The sequence below is a fragment of the Tasmannia lanceolata genome, unplaced genomic scaffold (assembly GCF_043159265.1).
Source record: "Tasmannia lanceolata isolate RefF3 unplaced genomic scaffold, GAP_Taslan_0.1 ptg000003l, whole genome shotgun sequence".
NCBI classification, from domain to species: domain Eukaryota; kingdom Viridiplantae; phylum Streptophyta; class Magnoliopsida; order Canellales; family Winteraceae; genus Tasmannia; species Tasmannia lanceolata.
This window is the reverse complement of record NW_027518680.1, coordinates 46,062,303-46,079,822: the sequence shown is the minus strand read 5'-3', so window position 1 is coordinate 46,079,822 and position 17,520 is coordinate 46,062,303.

Sequence of the window (17,520 nt, the reverse complement as noted above, 5' to 3'; positions counted from 1 at the left end):
TAGGGACATTACAAGTTTAAATGTAAATTTAGACTTGTAAGAAGTACCAAGTTTGTATGGGTTAGAATAGATTCATATTATAGGACAAACTTGAGTGGAACCAACATGGTTTGGGTTCCAAAACCCCCAACATGATCTACATTGTGTTTATCATAGATTTAGGGGTATGAGCTTTAAATTGAATATCATTTGATAAATTTGGTTGTATAGATACCATGTGCTTATTCTTGTTTTGATTCCATGTATCTATGCATGCTTGTGCTTAAATAATAAATTCTTTTTAGAATTCAAAGTCTATGTGCCTAAAACTTGTTTACAAGAAGACTTTGACATGTTGTACTTAATTGTCATATCTATTGGAAAAGGTTCCATAGACATTCTATGCTAATATCTAGATACAATGTGCACATCACAAACTATCCTTGTATATCTAGGTTAAGCTTAATGTTATATCTTTTGTAATTTTGGATACTAGATGTTGCATTCCTAAAGTAGATTGATCTCCTTGCATCTAGCCATATGTGCTTCATGATCATATCTTTTGAGAAGAAACAAATTATAGATACAATAGGCCTATCCTGTTTTATTCTTATGTATCTATATGCATTATGCTAAGTGCACACACTATGACTTAGATCTTATTGCACTTAGTACTCATCCACATGTAAAACTACAATAGAGCATGCAATGTGAAAACCATAAATCATGCTTATAGAATATTCAACCACACCTCTTGCTCATGTGTTCAAATTGAATCTACAAGTATATCCTTAAAATTTGAACCTAAATTGAACATTTTGGTACTTGCTAGAAGTTAGGTTAAATTATCACATCATTCTAGCAAAAAAAAAGGGGAGAAGATAGTTTGAAGACTTGAACTTGAATGGATTAGTGGCATAAAATAATACCTGAGCCAAATTTGAGAAAAAGCTATAGTATCATTCTTTAAACTCTATTTTTGGACAAACATGGCATTTGCTAGATAATTGGATACTCAACCTGTTTAAAATATCTTTTCTAGCTAAATTGAGAAACTAAATGCTATGTCTGAGAAATTACTTCCAATTCTTTCTTAGACATCTTTTTGTGCCTTAGGTGGTGAACAAACATGTTTATTACTTTACACCTAGTGGTCCTATCAAGCCCATTCTATTACATGATTTATGATTGTCATCAAATGTGTAAGAAATCATAGATGGGTCAAAATCGAATGTGTTCGAAAAAGCTTTGATTGGAAATCATCTCATGACTAAAGTATAGATGACGTTTTGTAACTCATCTAGTTTTTCATGAAAGTTCATAATGGAATACATGTGTCCAAGACGGTTACTATCACTTGATAAATATACTCTAAAATCCTTGGATTATTCCCTAAATTCATAAAAGGATATATTATGTAGGGAAGGTGAAAATATGTCTAGATTCACTTAAGTTAAATTGAAAATTTCATAGGAATCTAGTAACATATTTTAGCATTTACTCACTTGAGTAACATTAAAACACATATGGTAGTTGCACACAATACATTGTGATGGGAACACATGTCTACAATACATTTTGGTTTTCAAATAGGACTTATGCACTTGTACTTAATGCCTTGTCATTATATGTGGTTTGTAAATGTAGGAAGTAGATGTTTGGACCATGTATCTTATGTGTCCAAACTTGATAAACTATCCATGGAAGCTTTGATATGGATCATTTCTTTCTCATGAGGTATACTCTCACCTTCATGAGTCATGTATATCTCTCTCTTAGACATGGTACTTTATTGTCCATTCTTCTATGTCTAAGTTCTATAGAATTGAGCTCAAATTCTTTTATATATTCTATACTTATCACCCATTGTTTGATAGTACATACTTGTATGAGATGTCAAACCTAATCTTAAAAGCTATTCAATCAGTACGTATGCCCTCTTGAGGGAACGGTACCATCATTTTAATTAAAACACCTAATCATGTGGCCTTGTTCGAACATCTCAACATGGAAAGGTATATATTTGTGAGATCTTCCTATCTAGTTTATATGATATATACTTAAGGGAAGCAAAATTTGAAATTGTAGAAATGATATCACACTTAGGGGGAGCATGAGCCAAAAATTATAAATCTTTTGTACTATGCTTGTTTATCATGATGAGCTAGATGATGGCTATAATTTTATTCATGATAAACCAACACTTAGAGAGTAGAGTGTCATTGTAGCCCAAGGGTTGATCTAAAATTATTCGTTTGAAGATCCCTTGGAGTCTATATGCAAGGACATCCCTTTGGATTCATGCATTGCATAATTTTTTTTTAAAGGGGGAGCTTTTAAAGGTTAAAATTTATCCATGGTGGCTTATCATATGTCTTTTGATGTGTGTATCACTTAACATATGATAAGTATACTCATTTGGAGCCTTGTTGCTCCATTTGGGTTGATTGGGCTTGTTTTGTGATTTGTCTAAACCAAGAAGCCCATAGCCTTAGAACTTAGTGTCATATTTTTTAGGCTTTTAGACTTATCTTAGATGATCAAATGTGCTATCATCTAGTCTAAGGATAAGTTTTGTTGGCCAAAGTATTCAATTGTCATATTTTTGGCCTATTATGTAATGTCATGCCTTGATTCATAGGTTTCATCTAAGGCTAATGACAAATACAAAGGGGGAGAGCTAATTCTTTACTATTTTTATGTTTATATGGATCATTATGAGATGCTTACATTATCCATTCAAACATATCCTCACTAGTTGTGCTCAAACTTGCATATCTTCAAACAAAAAGAAAAAAAAAGAAGGGGGAGCTTAAATGATCTATCATTTTAAACAAGAGCTAAAAATTACATATCTTTCTAGATGTACATTCATATAAGTAAATCAAACATGTTTATCTCAATTTGTATGAATTTGAATGCTTATCATGTGTATTTCCACTTGGCTATCCATATACCCATGATAGAGTTCACTGTCATGTCAAGAAAGTAGTAAATGATTATCTTTACACATGACAAATTTAGAAAATATTCTTAACTTGATATACATCTATTCTTGCTTATCATGATAGGTTTTACATCATAATTAATCCATCACCTCATGATAAGATTCTATAAGGAATTCATAAAAAAAATGGGGGCTTACATGCTAAGTCTAAAACTTACTAAATTTCTTTCATGATAAGTTGAATATAAGCTTTAACTTGCTAATCTATTATTGTATTATGGGTCATAGGGTAGATTTATATTGGATTTATACATATACTAAGATATACCCTAAAAATTTGTACTAAATTTGAATGTCTCTTTGTTTTTCTAACATAGGCTTGATTTGTATTAGTTTATTCGTTTCCTATGTTGTTATGCTCTTATCATGCCATATATAGTATGATTTTAATTAGTAAATCATGATAAGAAGTTAGGGGGAGTATCTAGTCTCACTGAATATCTTTGATGCTTTATGTATTGTGCTTAAATGTTTAATCCTTCATTTTTGCTAATGCTAAAAGGGAGATAATTTGTGTAATTGATTAGATCCATAATCATATGCATTATTGTACTATAACTTGTTAAATATAACTCATGCATATGTTGAGGGGGAGTAGTAATGATTAAATTGTTTATCTAATTCTCACAAGAGGTTCTTCCCACCTATCTAATCAATTTGGTTTGTCATCATAAAAAAGGGGGAGATTGTAAGCCCAAGGGCTCATCCTCTTACATTGTTTTGATGATCAACAAACCCAAATTGATTAGTTCTTTATGGGCTAGTCATTTGCCTTGAGTGTTGTGCTTTAGACAGGTCCTACACAAGTCAAATCATACTAGCACACACCTCATTGGCTTATGCTTGAAGATGAACTAAACACAATGGCAAATGAGCTCGGAACATACTTGGACCAATCACACCTTGGAAGATCAACCAAGGAGAAGCTAAACATCATCCACATCAAGCACTTGGACAATCAGAAAAAATCAATGAAGGCCAAAGCTAGAGGATCAACAAGCAATGCAAATGACAAAGGAGCTTGAACCAAATGGTGGCATCATCCTTGGAAGGTGTAAAAGAAAGAACCTCAAATTTGAAGATCCCAAAGCAAGCGAAGCACCACATTTAAGATCAAATGGAGATTGGCTCAAGAGAAGTTCAAGAGAGTACTTAGAATGGTAGTATGTATCACCTTTCTCTTTTGTGTTTTCTCTTGACCAAGGCACATCTTAAAACCCTTAAAAATATGTTTTTCAAAGAGATTAACACACCATTTAAGGACTTAAATGGATAAGTGAATGGCCATGGTAGTGTACCAACATGTTGAGACCCATATGACATTCAACACAACATTGAACAAAACAGAGTTCCGAAGAAACAACCTGGACCAGCAACTAAATCCTATCAAAATTTATTTAAAACATTTTCAAATATTTTTAAAAATATTTTTATCATATAACTCTCATTTTTCTCATATCCGTAGAGTACAAGAACGTCAAAATCCGACAAGAAATGAGGGAGATATGAATTTTACAAGTTGAAAGGTAAACGCTGGAAAACCAGTCTCGGAATTCCGAGAAATTTCTCGGAGCTCCGATAAAACAGCCTAGAACAAAAAAAAATATAGTCATTGGGCCACAACGGCTAGTTAAATATTTGACCCGAAAATAATTGTTTTGCCCCTGAAACGGTCATATTGTGTTGGGACTTCATATATACCCATTCAAATGGTCTAAAAAACATGATGAACACACTCCAACACTAAAAATCCCTTGAAACTCATTTGTGAATCATTTTTTGGTAAAAAGTCTCACGAAACTCATTGTGCTTTGATTTTGGAAAAATCCATTTGAGATTGGTTTAGGCTTTCATTTGCAAATTATTCTTGAGAGAAATTGTGTGAGCAACAAAGTGTAGTCAAGCCTTCATAGAGGCTAATTACTTCTTCTTCTTCGTTCGATCGGTGGTGAGGACATCCGTTTTTAATTCCCTCGGAGAAGGGCTTATTTCTCGGCTGTGTAGGAGAGACGTTGTGGGCTTAGTTCTCGGCCGAGTAGGAGAGACATTGTAAAGGTGGCAATGGCATCCTCATTTAATTCCCTTTGTTTGTAAAAGCCTCGGAGCCGGGCGTCGTGGAGGTACCCTCAAGTGCGACCTTGAGAAGAGTGGAGTAGGCCGTTTGCCGAACCACTATAAATCATTGTGTCATTTGTGTTGGTATTTCTCTTTCTCTTACACCCTCTCACTCTTTTATTTGTGCTTGCATTTTTACATAATTGAGTGAGTAGTTAGCAATTTTGGTTTTGATTGAATAATTATTACCTTGGTAACTAGGCTATTAATCACTTAATTAAGTTTGCTAATCAACAAGGGTTTTGAACTTATATTAATTTGTAATATTATTTTTAAGTTCAACTATTTCAAACTTAATTAAACAAAGAATAAAACTAGGGTGAAAGTGGTAAAAGTTTTTAAAATGAATTTTTTTTCATAAACAACCTATTCACCCCCCTCTAGGTTGCCAAACCGGTTTACTCTTTGGATTTCAACAGGCGACCGAGATGACCCAGTCAACCGCAAAATATTTTTCGGGCCATACAATTTTCAAATAAAAAGGCCCTTGGCGGGCGACCGCCGTAGCTCGGTGGACCGCGCCATAATTTGTGCCAAAATGTTTATCGGATAAGTAGCCCTCGGAGGGCGACCGCAGACACCTCGGGCGACCGCAGACACCTCGGTCGACCGCGGATGTTCGAATTTCAAAAATAAAAACGAGGGCCCGATAAGGGTGGGCGTCCATCGTAGGCCTATCGAACACCTCAGTCTGGTAAAAGAGCCGTTGGGGCCTGCGCATGGTAGGTTTACCTAACCCAGAAATTATAGTATTGCCCCCAAACGGTCATAAATCCTTTAGGGCTATTTAAACACCATTAAAGACCTTCATTCCAACCTTTTGAAACATCACTTATGAAAATCCTAGAGCTTTAACTTTGAAAATCAAAAGGAATCATCTTCTACCTCTTGTGCTTTTGAACTTGCATCTATTACTTGTCAAGAGGGCCTCCAAGAGCATTTAGTTTCTATTATTTGGAGATTTAGTGAGCTTGAGAGTTGTATTTGCCTATTAAGAGGCTTGAGTGTTTATTTATTTCTTTCTTTTATTTTTGTAAAGAGGGTTTCTACGCTTCAACCCTATAGAAGAAGCTTGTTTGAGAAGAGGGTTTCATGCTTCGGCCCTTGAGAAAGGAGAAGCTTGTGGAGAGGGGTTTTACGCTTCGGCCCTTGAGAAAGGAGAAGCTTGGTTGTAAAGAGTTCTACGCTTCGGCTCATGAAAGGAGAAGCTTGATCATTGTAATTAGTTCATTGATCCGGCCATTTGAAGCAGGATCGAGATAGTAGAACTCGCGCGTGGACGTGAAGAGTGGTGTAGGTCTTGTGATAGACCGAACCACTATAAATCTCGTGTTGTAAGCCCAGGGGTTCTCATGGGTCTATTCATTCACCTTACCTTCGTTTTTTTATGTTAGCAAACTAAATTGATTAGCATTTATGGACTGATGTGTTGCTTTGAGGTGTTGTGTTGTATACAGGAACTTCATATCCCATGACACAACTCTTCACAACACATGGCTTGTGGATCAAAGAGCAAAGAAACCAAGAGCTTCCACCTACAGTGAAGACATCCTTATTTGAAGATGTTCAAATCAAGAAGCTCATCATGAAGATTCCACAAGTTCACAACAAGTGTCAAGAAGGAGCTTGGAGTTGAACATGTCATGGTGACACCTCATGTACCTTAACATGCATTGAAGATTGGAGGACAAGTCACAAGAGCCAAGACAAAGTTCAAGATGTTCACTCAAGCTAAAGAAGTCCAAGGAAGGGCAAATGAGCGAATACATTCCAAGAAGACTCAACGGTCTTATTTTTAGAATGTATTTAGAGTCCTCTTGATGTTATGTAAAATTGCACTTTCAAAAGGTTTTCGAATGATTTTTATACTTAACATTTTACATCTTTGAAAACCATCAACACACCCAAAAATGTGTTTCGAAAACCTAGGACTTAAGCCCAAAGACCATAGCTCAAAGCCCCTAAATTTTAAAGTTAAAAATGAAATTTTACACAGGGCCGGTCAACCGGGCTATTTCGGTCGACCGCGGGATGGAACCTGGAATTTCAGGGCATCTAGAAATTTATCATGCCAGTTGACCGGGTCAAGCCGGGCGATCGCAGATATGTGTCCGTTTCAAACAGAACAATCCGTCATGGTTTGGGTGGACGACCGCCGTGGGTAGGTCGACCGGGATTGGTTTTATGAGCAGAATTTTTTAGCAAACAGGTAGCCATCGCCGGCGACCTCCATAGGGTCGGTCGACCGCGACGGTAAGAAATTTGAAAATATAAAATGGCGTCTGATAGGAGCGGGCGACCGTGATGGCTCGGTCGAGCAAATTAACCGTTGGGGCATTTTCTGCTTGACTTTTTCAAGCCAGTTATTTACAGTTTTACCCCAAACGGTCATATTTTCAAATACGCTATATATACATGATTAAAACCTATTTCTGCAGGCTTTTGAACATTTTAGAAAGAACAAATCCCATTTTCCTTGAGCCAAAATCTTTTCTATCAAAAGCTAAACCTCTTTAAACTTGCATTTGTACATTCTATCAAGAGGAACTCCATAGGCTTTACATTTTATCTTTTCTTGGAGTGTTGGTGAGCTATCAAAGTTTGTAATCCACCTATCTAAGAGGCAAGATAGTTTTTCATTTATTCTCTTCATTGTATTTGAAGGTCTTCTCTTAAGTTCGGTAACAAAGGTGAAGACATTGTGAGGGTCTACTCTTCGGCCCGTTAAGAAAGGTGAAGACGCTGTAAGAGGGAGTGTGCCCTCACCAAGGCTTCGTGCAAAAAGGTTTTATTCCCTTTGAAGATCAAAGGAGTTGAGTGTACGGCTTCGAGATTCTCCCTTCGAAGAATCTCATTGTTTTAGTGAAGATCCCAATGAGGTAAAGTTGGAAGAGTGTAGTAGGTCTTGTAATAGACCGAACCACTATAAATCGTATGTTCCTTGTGGTCGCTTCTCTACTTCTTCTTCTCTTGCACATTGTGGTGATTGGTAAACTCTACCCTTTACTTGTTTTTATGTTTGTTATTTATTGAACAAGGGTTAGGGCAAATAGGCTTAAAGTAATATCTATACCCTAAATTTCATTATCTTGAATATTTGAACAAGGGTTAGATTAATAAGTGCTTAATTAGTAAATTAATTTTAATAACTCATTTAAGCCTAAATTTTTTAATTGACCAATTCACCCCCCCTCTTGGGTTGTCACACTTGTATTTCGTTTGGTATAAGAGCTTAGGCTCTTAAAGAGATTTTTAAATTTAAAAATCTACAAGAGAAAGATCCATGACAATCCAAATGAATTTCGAGTTAGGCCAATCTGCTCAAATTCCTCCATTCTTCGATGGAACGAATTTTAGAGCTTAGAAAATTAAAATGCCAGCCTATCTCAAATCCATTGATTATGACATATTATCAGATGTTATTGAAAGGGGATTTTCTATTCCAAGGAAATGCACTAAAAATGATGCAAAATTATTTTTGTTAAATTCAAAAGCTATTATTATAATATGTTGTGGACTATGTCCCAAAGCTTTTGATAAAATTTCATCATGTACAAATGCAAACGATATTTGGACTAATCTTCAAAATTTTTATGAGAAAAATAGTAGTCTCTCTTCAGTTGATAAAAATATTATTTTTGAATAAAAAGAGACTCTACACAAATCTTTTGCAAAGGAAAACTCTTTCAAACATTCAATTTCTGATTTGGAAAAATAAATTAAAAATTTGAAATCGGAGGTTAATGAAAGTTAGAAAAGAAATGAAAAATTAAGTCATTTGAGCAAAATTTTGATAAAAAAAATGATGACCTAATTAAACAATACAATATCATTGGAAAAGAAAAGAAAAGCCTTGAAAACACAAACAATGATTTAAATGAAAAATATATACTTGTTTGTGTAAATGAAGAAAAATTAAAACTAATTCATCTCATAAGATAAATTGCCTTGAAGATCAATTAAATGAGATAAAATTAGTAAATGAAGAACTCTCTATAAAGAACCAAAGAAAGCAAGAAGAAAAGGATAAACATGTTTGTCATCATATGCATTCTTGTGGTTCTTCATGTTTCTCATTTACCAATCATTACTGATGTTCATATTGTAGTAGATTATGACATCACAAATCTAGGGGTAAGCTTATATTTGTGAAGTCAAACGAGTTTGTTTGGGCAAGAAAAGATACACTCTCGCAAACAAACTTGAGTGGAACCAAAGCAATTTGGATTCCAAAATCCCCCACTCAAACTATTCATTGAATATGTTAATATAAGGGGTTGTGCTTTAATTGTTATATCATTTGAATTCTCTCTAGGTACCGTTTCAATATTGCATTTATTGTATCTAGATTACATGTGCTTAAACGATATATCATTTCATTTTTTAGCTTAGATACTCATCTTTGTACATGATTTAATAGAAAGTATCTTTGCTCATTGTGCTTTCATGATCACATCATTCTTATTCTAAGTCTATACAGAAAACTAGAATACATCTCTATAGACTATAGGGTAATTTCTAAGGTGTCCCAAATTTCCTTAGCCGAAATTAAGTTTGAAACTCTATTAATTCTTAGGGTGACAAAGCACAAATTAAAGAATTCATGGCTTTGGTATTATAGTTTGAGGTTTGTTGTTCGGCTTCGATCAATTCATTTAGATTTTCAGTGAGCAAGGTATATCCATTATGAATGGCTTCAAATTTGATAATCTTGGGTTAAGAAGATTTTCATTTTGGTTTTCCAAAATTCATAATTTGTTCCATCAAAATAAGGTGGCCTCGTGTTTGAGTAACTTTCTTGGTGTTGAGGGTAGTTTGCTATTTTAAGATCTTTTCTCTAGACCGGTTAGGATTTTGAAAAATAGAGACGAGGCTCTGATACCAATTGAAATTAAGGTCTATGGAACCAAGAGGGGGGTGAATTGGTTTTATCAATAAATTTATCCCTTTTTAAATTAAAAGTTCTAACCTACTTCAAATTTTCTTTTCTTTCTTAGTTTTAGTTAGTTCACATAATATCAAAGTAAAAAGAAAATGACAAACTAAAAATAAAAATGTGAGTGCAACAATAAAAGAAGAACACACTGATGTATAGTGGTTCGGGCAAAGCCTTACTCCACTCTTCTTGAGATTGTCCTCAAGGATTTCCACTATTTGAGACCTCCACGATGCTCAGCTCCGAGGCGATTACACTCTCAAGGGTATTAAATAAGGATGCCCTTGCCACCTTTACACCAACTCTCCTTCTTCGTTGAGTTCTAAGCGATACTCCCTAGGGTATTAAAAATAGGATGCCCTAGCCACCTTTACAATGAATGGAAAGAAGATTGCTTGGCCTCTCGTGAAGGCTTGATGCACAATGATTACTCCTTGAATATTCTCCACAAAAGGATTGCAAATAAAATCCCTAAATCCAAACTCTAATGATTTGCAAGTGCAAGGCAAGTTTGGTGGAGAAGAAAATAAAAGCTTAAGCCAAAAGGGTTTTAAAGGTTTTGAATGCTTAAGGATATTTTTCAATCATTCAAGAGGAGTAGATGAACCTCTTGAATGTGTATTTATAAGCCCTTAAAATGATATGACCGTTTGGGGGTGGATGTATAAAAAAGATCCCAAAAAGCAACTAGCCGTTTGAGTTCAAACGGCTATATTTTTTTGTTGACGCGACGTTCTCGGAGTTCCGAGAACATTTCTCGGAGCTCCTACAAATTCTCGGAGTTCAGAAAAAAACTCTCGGAGTTCCGAGAAAACAACCAGAACACTTTCTGGAATGTTTCTCGGAGTTCCTAGAAATCAAACAGAGTTTTGAAAAATACTCCCTGGAATATTTCTCGGAGCTCTATGAGATTTCTCGGAGTTCCGAGCTCGGAGCACTGAGAAAACTCTCGGAGTTCCGAGAAGCCTATATTTAGCAGTTTTTTGTTGCTGATTTATTTTTGGGCTTTTGGAACTCTATTCTTATTATAATTTGGAATGTTATGAGGGTCCCAACATGTTGGTCCACCACACAAACATTCACTTAACCATTTAAGTTCTTAATACATGGACTGTTAATCTTTTTGAAAACATTTTCTTAAAAAAGCTTGCCTTGACTTAGAAATCCAAAGAGAGAGGATGTACAACAAGTCTAAGTATAATTACTCTTTTGGTCTTGGTCTCCATAGATCTTCTATTGTGTGCTTGCTTTGCTTAAGTGTGTTGAGGTGAGCTTCACATTGATTGTTCTTCCAAGGTAAGTTATCCCATGTGTAGTACATCTTCAAGCATGACCAAGTGATGTGATGGTTCCTTCTATGATCAACCTATCTTATCACAACACTTCAAGGCAAATTTGATTAGTATTCAAAAACATAATCAATTTAGTTTAGAATCATCAAAACAAGATATGAGAGTAGACCCTTGGGCTTACAGTTTATGACATGTTTTTCTTGATTATGTATGATGAGTCTGTTGAGGAAATAATTAGTTCTTATTCACGGAGTCAACATGCTCATGCAATTATGGTTTTCATCTCTCTTTATATAATAAGTATGTTGAGAATGTTCATCTATACAAAGCATGTTAACAATAAGTCAATTGCTTATGTCAGAATAGCATTTCCGACAGATGCCAGTTTAATTCCATGTTGAGAAAGGGACATTGAATTAGTTGTGTCATGATTGTGTTATGATTGTTGATTGAGAAATTAAATAACCGCAAGTGCACAGATCGTGTAAATACGGGTCGAACTCAAGGAAGAGAAATCTAGTTGTCAATCCTATTCTTATACTGATTAGAATACTAGCTATGATATAATGTTGCCTGGAATGGACTCAGGATTTTCGTGGACTTAGACTTCGGAGCCAACACTATATATAAGCGTATATTCTATTCAATCTAAGAATCAAATTCAACTAAGATCTTTTTGATTTAAAATCCTAATTTAGGCAAAGTGTACCAAATTTTAATTATCTCTATTAACTACTTATCTAATTTAATTTAGAAAACTAAATTCTAAGGGCTTAAGTAAATTGAAAAATTGCAAAAGTAATTTGGAATTGTGTGAAAACCTTTATTCAATATAAAAGATTACTTAGGGTTAGAATCCACCATGGGTTTGAATAAAATTGATTAATTAAAACAATCCTTTGAATTAGGTTGAAAATCCAACTAAACAGTCAATAAATAATAATATCTAAAAGATGTCACTATTTATGAGTATTTAATCGAATTAACCCTCTAATTTATATTAATTATATAGAATTTAATCTTTGTTAATCAATAATCATCCATACGAAGGGAGAAAGCCAATGGCATGGATGATTGAGATTTGTACAAAAAAAAATCCTACATAATTTGTTATATGAACCACTTGTTTTAATTACTTCTCTTCTCATTTTCCATGGCTTCATCTAAACCTTAAGTGTAGTGGGTTTAGCTACTCATGTAGAAGGAGACTTGCTAATAATAAGAAGGTGGATGCCATGGATAAAATTTTAAATGTGTTTAAACAAATGCAAATTAACATTCCTTTATTAGATGCAATTTCTCAGGTTCCTACTTATGCTAAAGTGTTGAAAGATTTGTGCACACAAAAGCGCACAACTAATGTGCCCAAGAAAGCTTTCTTGGCCGCAAATATAAGTTCCATCTTGTCTCAACAAATGGTGGCTAAGTATAAGGATCCAGGATGTCCTACTATTTCTTGCACTATTGGTAACACGAATGTTGAACATGCTCTTTTGGATTTGGGTGCAAGTGTAAATCTCTTGCCTTTTTCTGTATTTAAGCAACTAGGATTAGGAGACCTCAAACCAACCACCGTCACTCTTCAATTGGCGGATAGATCAATGAAAACACCCAAAGGGATGGTTGAGGATGTGTTAGTTAAAGTAGGTGATTTTTTATTTTTCGTAGATTTTGTTGTGTTAGATACCTAACCCGTTGCTAATATCAAGGATCAAATTCCTATCATCCTTGGTAGGCCTTTCCTTGCTACTAGCAATGCTTTAATTAACTGTAGGAATGGCTTAATGAAATTGTCTTTTGGAAACACATCGGTTGATTTTAATGTCTTTAGATTGGGTAAGCAACCAAATTTTCATGAAGAAATCAATATGTTGCATTCCTTTCCTGATGATATTGTTTCTAAATTTGAAATTGATTTTGATGCAGGATTCCAAGAATGCTTGGATGCACTAGGAGATGACTTCTTTTCTAAAACTTTTGCCATTCAAAATGTGGAGCCCGTTGGACCATTGCAAATTGATTTGCCCCTTAAATCAATTCTATGGACTGATCCAACCGCCCAATTTTAATTTGACCGAAGCTCCTAATAATAGAGTTAAATCCAAAACAGCTCTTCAAATGATCATTGATATTAAATCTATGGTCTGACAAAAATCCCCTTTATATATATATATATATCTAATATGGGAGAGGGGAGAAATACGTCACCATGTGGGGACCACCATTGTGATCCAACCGTCCATTTTGTTGCCTAACATAAACAGGTAGTCTTTTTAACTCATTTCTATGGGACAATCCAAACCGTTCATCTTGTTGGGCTGAGATTGTCAATGGGTTTAAATCATTTTCATGAAACTTCAAACCGTATCAAGATGGGTTATCCCATTTGGCTGCTCTAAACTGTTCATTTAGTGGGTCTCTATATAAATGGGTTGTTCCAAAAGTATCTTCCAAGGGATTATCTCAACTGCCCATTTTATAATTGTAGATATGCTTTGACCACTAAATCATCTCAAGTAACTACTCCAAGCCATCCACGTTGAATTCTCATTCATTATGATCACCGGAGGTTGGTTTCTCAAAGTAGCTTTGGAATTGGTATTTATCTTTTCAAAGAGCGAAATAGTGCTTTTAAACCATTTTGCACCACCTTAGCTCCATTTTCCTTGAAAGTTCAATAATAACCCTGAAACACCAAAAACAAGAAAAATACGTCAAGTAGCACTGTTCCAAGTATAAAATATGCATAATTTACTACATAAGATTCACACATTTATGTGCTCATCAATTGTGTTATTTTATTGATCATATATTCTGTCTTTGTTGTCTTGAATACTAGCTTTGAAATGGATATAAGAATAACATTATGTTAATCTGACTTTGATGTTGCAATTTTTAACCTGAATATCCAAATGAAGTGTGTACATTTGAATAGCATAGAAAGAAAAGGAGTCACATTTGTGTGATGCTTTTCCTATTGGAATTTGGTGTTCTTATAATTTCCTCTTCAATTCATCAATACAGTTTAGGAAATAGGGGTTCTTGAATGTAGATGTAGGGCTTACGTTGTTGCTGATTATAGATGTAGGGTGAGTGTCCTCTGAGCTCCTTTTAAGCTTGGTTGTTAAAAATGTGTAGGGGGTTAACATCTTTAAGATAAACAAACAGGTTAGGGATCAAATATTAATTCTTTGGATTTCAAGCTTTCTATATAATGAGAATCAATGGTCATTTTTCAATGTCGTGAAAAGGATTTGGGCTCAATTGATTAACCTTGTCATGTTTAAAGAGGTCTGCAAAATATCTTACTAAATAATATTCAATGAACTTGTAGAATATTGCGATAGTATTTTGGTAATATCTATGGACTTGCTATTAGATAGTTTTTATTTGCAAATTAAGCTTGGAGAAGGGAATTGAGTTAGGACTATTACTTAAATGACTATGCCTTTTTGTTTTAAGTGATGCTAAATCATCAGTTAAGAATAGTTGAATAAGGTTTATATCATTTTCATAGTCTTTCCTTTGTTTATGTTTACTATACTCTCCTCGTGTCAGACAAACCTTACCTCATATGTCATTCATTTGTATACTAGAAATTTGGTGATCAAGAACATTGTTAAGCGGTTGTCTCATAAAAGTGACCTTATACATGTCTTGTTCCTGAGTGGTCTGGTTCAATATATTTGCATAAAGTTTCTCCAGGATTATCATGTCAATGAAACCTTTATGAAACCCAATACTGAAATATGTTAATGATTTTTAATTGGTGTTTTAATAGTAGATCTCCAGATTTATATTAGACAATTATCTTGTTAAATGAAATCATTTGCAAATGCTTGTGTTCAACCTCGTGAGTGTTACAACAGCTAGCCTTTAATGTTTTATGTTGAACATAAAAAGTTTAAGTTTTAAGGTGTTGTGTCCATTGTAGGTTATCATTATTAGACTACTTTAGTCTCTAAACTAGGAGCCTGTGCTTTAGCCTAGAAGTCAGCCCATTAGCCTAGTAGTCAACCCTTTGCCCTAGGAGTTAGCCCATTAGATTAGGAATTTATCCTTTAACATTAGGAGTATGTTCTTTAGTAGTAGGAGTCTATCCTTTAGAATTAGGAGTATGTTCTATAGCATAGCTTCTTTTAGATACTGTTTACCCTACTTGGGATCTTATCATGTCATTCATAGGGGGACACTAGTTTACTTGTTTAGGGACCCAATAGGCTCTAGGGATTCCGTCCTTTAGTATTGACATTTCACCAAGCTGTGAATCACGGAGTGTGGTCTTATAGGTTCCCTTTAATTGAAAGGGTGAAAATACTTTTAAAATATCAAAAACACTAAAAAACTTAAAACTCAAAAAGCTAAAAGTCATTAGAAACATATTTTGGAAAAACCGTTTCCGAACTACGTTGACTTGATCCCTTTCCACAGGGTATGTAGGCAGCTTGGAACCGTCATCCCAAGTCCAGTCAAACCTTGTAAACAAAACCTTTCAAACCTTTTCAAAATAGAAATTTCTTTTTATGTGATAGGAGTCAGTCCTAGATGTGTAGGAGAGCCCTGGAGTTAGTAGTGCTTCAGTCAGGTCAGTTGTACACATCGTCAACTGATGATTAGAATAAGGTTCACTTAGATAGCCTATCTTTTTCTCTAAGGTAAGCCTAGTCATATATAGGAATAGGGCCCACCTGCATTAGTCTAGGGATAAACTTGCATCTAGTTTAGGAGCATAAAGGGAGTCTTAAAATTTATAATTAACTTCAACTTAACTAATCATCTTCAATAAGCTTTAATCACCAGTCCAGTCTAGTTGATAGAGTCTAGTTTAGTGGTTCTAGGCATTATAGCTTAGAATAGAGCCACCAAACTACGTTGATCTCATAGTTATAAATTTCGTTCCGTTCTAGCCGGAATGGACAGGAATTCCGGTTTAGAGCCGGAATCTGGAACGGAATGGCCATATATGCCGTTCCAGACAAAACATGCGGAATATGCTGTTTCGTCTTGAATCCCTTACATGTATATAAGGGAATACCCCCCATTTGGATCTATTAAAAATAGTTTCAATACCTAAATCTAAAACGATAAAAAGTCAACTTTCCAGTTCTAGTACAAAATGAGAAAAAAAATGGGTCGGGTCAAAATCCTAACTTCCAAACGATGGGGTATTTTTCTAATTTTAAATATTCATAAAATCTACCATGTCCAAACATTATTAAATCCCAAAAGTCAGGTAAAAATGTCTCATAATTTGGTCTCTAAAATTTTTTCATCTTGTCAGGCACTGGTCAACGCACTGGTCAACACACTAGTCAACATGCTAGTCAACATGCCTTTTGGGACACATATTTTGGATTATTTATTAGTTTTGTATCATTTGCTATTGATTTTTAATTTTTTGGGATTTATCTCATATTTTTTAATATTTTTTTGTGTGACCGAAAAGTTTCGACCGGAATGCACAGGAATGACCAAAATCCCCACCGAAATTTCGTTTCGGTGGCCAAAACGGAATGGCCACCAAAATGGAATTTACAACTATGGTTGATCTTGATTCCAAAAGAGGCTTGGATACGTACGCAGCTTGGACGGCCATCTAGGTTCAGATCGATCATATGCACATTTTTTAGGGTTTTAGGGGTTGTGGTCTATTGCTTATTAGTATCTCTTGTATAGGTACATGATAGTGTGTTTGCTTCTTTAGTTGTATCTCTTACGTAGTCTTACATGCTTTCACATGCTTAGCTTTAGCGTTATCTGCTTATTTTATTGTTTTGATTGTTAGCTCATTTACATGTTTATATACTCACATGTTTAGCCACAGCATTTACTTGCACTGCTGGACACGGGAATAAACCTCCGTGAGTGAAGGAATGGATCCAGATCTGAAAAGCAAGTGTGGCAACCCAAGAGGTGGGTGAATTGGTCAATTAGAAATTTTGGCTTAATTAGGTGTGAAGGTTAAAATCAATTTGCCAATTTTAAGCTATTTATATCAAACCCTAGTTCAAGTAATCAAGATAGAACAATTAGGGTTTAGATATTTCTTATCATTTATATTTTCTAACCCTTGTTCAATAAAAACATAAATACAAGAAAGGTTAGAATTTACCAATCACCACAAGGAGGTAAGAGAAGAAGAAGGAGACCACACAATGATTTATAGTGGTTCGGTCACTAACGGACCTACT